Raw genomic sequence first — 3,036 nt, 5'->3', positions numbered from 1 at the left:
TATATATATATATATATATATATATATATATATATATATATATATATATATATATATATATATATATATATATATATATATATATATATATATATATATATATATATATATATATATATATATGAGGTTGTACCATTAAAATTTTGTATTTTGCAATTGATTACGAAAACAATGAGTACAATGGCATGCAATCTCTCTATCTAATAGTATTGCACTACAAAAACTGAGAGATAAATAACTAAAATAAAGGCCAATCTCTCATTATAATTACAAGCAATAAGGACGGAAATCATATTCAAAATATAATTTTTCCCTTACTATATTAGTATTGTTCAAGTTTTTGTCCAAAGTAAGACTTAATATATCACTTCTGTGATTAATTAAGAATATTGATATTACATATTTATGTTAAATAGAAACAAAAATTAAACTTAAATTATTTTGTAATTTAAGAATTAAAGTATAATTTTTTTCTAGTTTGGAAGTGTGGCTGGGGAGCATGCATAATCCAAAGGCAGAGATACTAAAAATTAAAGCCACTTCAAGGTAGCTGTTGCTTTCAAGTCTTAAGGGAAAGACATATGGAGTAATTGATCTGATGCACTACTCAAATCTAGCCCCAATTTTCCAACTTCCAACTGCCAACTTATTAATTAATTTACTCCAAGGATTTGTTTTTCTCGTTTTCGGATTATTCATCAATATAATAGAGGAAAATACAACTACCTTAAAACTTAAGAATACTGTTTAAATTGACAACTGAACATAACCTAAAAGTTTAATTAGGTCATAATGGAAAAAGAGTACAATTAAGTCACTGAACACTCTAAATGTATGCAATTTCACTTTATAACAGGTTACCATCCAACATATGCAAGAGACAAATTATACCGTGGACAGGGTTTACCTTGCATTGTAGGTCCTGATCCAAAAATAACTTTCAAATTCAGTATCTGTAGTTGACGCATTCTGTACCTGCATGTAGTTGACAATTTCTGTACATGTAGCTATCATATTATGTGGCAACGATTATCAAGTTATTTGTTTACACGTACAAAAACAATTAACTGTGGGTACAAAATGTTTAACTGATCGAAGATACAGAATTTCGGTATTAGAATTGACAATGCAATATGAACCCTTATCCATGGTATAACAATTGTGAATAAGAAGAGTTGGCTTTGGTATGTGCTTTTAGTTAGCTGGTCAAGAAAACGTGAAATCAGACCCCAAAAAATAGAAATTTGCATCACTTTAGGAAGAACCTGTATTATTTTAAACTAAATGACCAAAAACACATCATTTTTGCAATTGATTACGAAAACAATATAATGAGTACAATGACAATCTTTCTATCATGATGGTATTGCACTACAAAAATGAGAGATGAATAACTAAAATAACAATCTCTTATTAAAATTATAAGCAATAAGGAAGAAAATCATATACAGAAAATATAATTTTTCCTTTACTATATTAGTATTGCTTAAGTTTTTGTCCAAAGTAAAACTAAATATATCACTTCTGTGATTAATTAAGAATGATACTACAATTTTAATTTATGTTAAATAGACACAAAAATAAACTTAAATTATTTTATAATTTAAGAATTGAAGTATAATTTTTTCTACTTTGGGAGTGTGGCTGGGGAGCATCCTAATAAGACAAATCTAGCATCATAATCTAAGACATATGGAGTAATTGATCTGATGCACTAGTCAAATCTAGCCCCACTTTTCCAACTTGCAACTGCCAACTTATTAATTAATTTACACCAAGGATATGTTTTTATCGTTTTCGGATTATTCACAATAGTATTAATTAAGAATATAGCTACCTTAAAACTTAGGAATACGGTCTAAATTGACCACTGGACATAATCTATAAGTATAATTAGGCAATTGAAAAAAAATGCAATTAAATTACTGAACACTCTAAATGTATACAATTTCACCTGATAACAGGTTACCATTCAGCATGTACAAGGGGCAAATTATATCATGAACCATGGTTTACTTTGCATTGAAGATCCTAGTCCGAAAATGACTTTCAAATTCAGTATCTGTAGTTAACACATTCTGTACCTGTAGTTGACAGTTTCTATACACGTAGCTATCATATTATGTGGCAGCAATTACCAAATTATTTGTTTACACGTACAGAAATAGTTAATTGTAGGTACAGAATGTGTTAAGAAGGTACAAAATTTCTGTATTAGGGTTCACAATGCAATATGAACCTTGGTCCATGGTATAACAATTGTGTACAAGAAGAGTTCGTCTTGGTGTGTTACTTTTTAATAAATAAAATTATTTTAAATATTATTATAAATTTGTTTATATTTTAAATAAAATAATTAAAATGTAACACATTTTTCATAAAATAAACCAAACACATCAAATGCAGTTTTACAGAATAAAACCAAACACTATAAAAGAAAATATTTTCAAAAATATGACTTATTTTGCATGCAAAAATCATTTTTCAGAAGTCATTTTCATGATTTTCCAACTATACGCGAAGAAAAACACATCGTTTGATTCCAAACTTCCCAAACTTGGACCTTTTTGTTTACTAATTCAAACGTTTACTTACATAGAAAACTGTGGTCACGTTTTTAAGTATAAATCTCCACCATTTATATTTTGGGATTGATAAACAATTAATGAGATTCATAATTATCATTTAAACAAAAAAAAAAAAACAGATTAATGTCAATGGCTAAACAGAAAATATTCAAAGTACTAAAAACATAAAAATTCAAATTTAAAAATTACAAGAAAATATTAATGAAAATAACTAAAGAATATATAGTTTTTTTTTTTGAGTTCTACTGACTCGGTTACAATGTAGTATCTGTTCATAGCTACTAAAGAATATATAATTAGTTTGACTAATATATAATAAACTTGACAGGTAAAATTGGACAAATGAAGTATTATATTACTCCGTAATATATATATATATATATATATATATATATATATATATATATATATATATATATATATATATATATATATAATATATATATAT

This window comes from Ipomoea triloba, chromosome 7, assembly GCF_003576645.1.
Source record: "Ipomoea triloba cultivar NCNSP0323 chromosome 7, ASM357664v1".
Classification (NCBI taxonomy): domain Eukaryota; kingdom Viridiplantae; phylum Streptophyta; class Magnoliopsida; order Solanales; family Convolvulaceae; genus Ipomoea; species Ipomoea triloba.
This window is presented reverse-complemented; position numbering follows the sequence as displayed.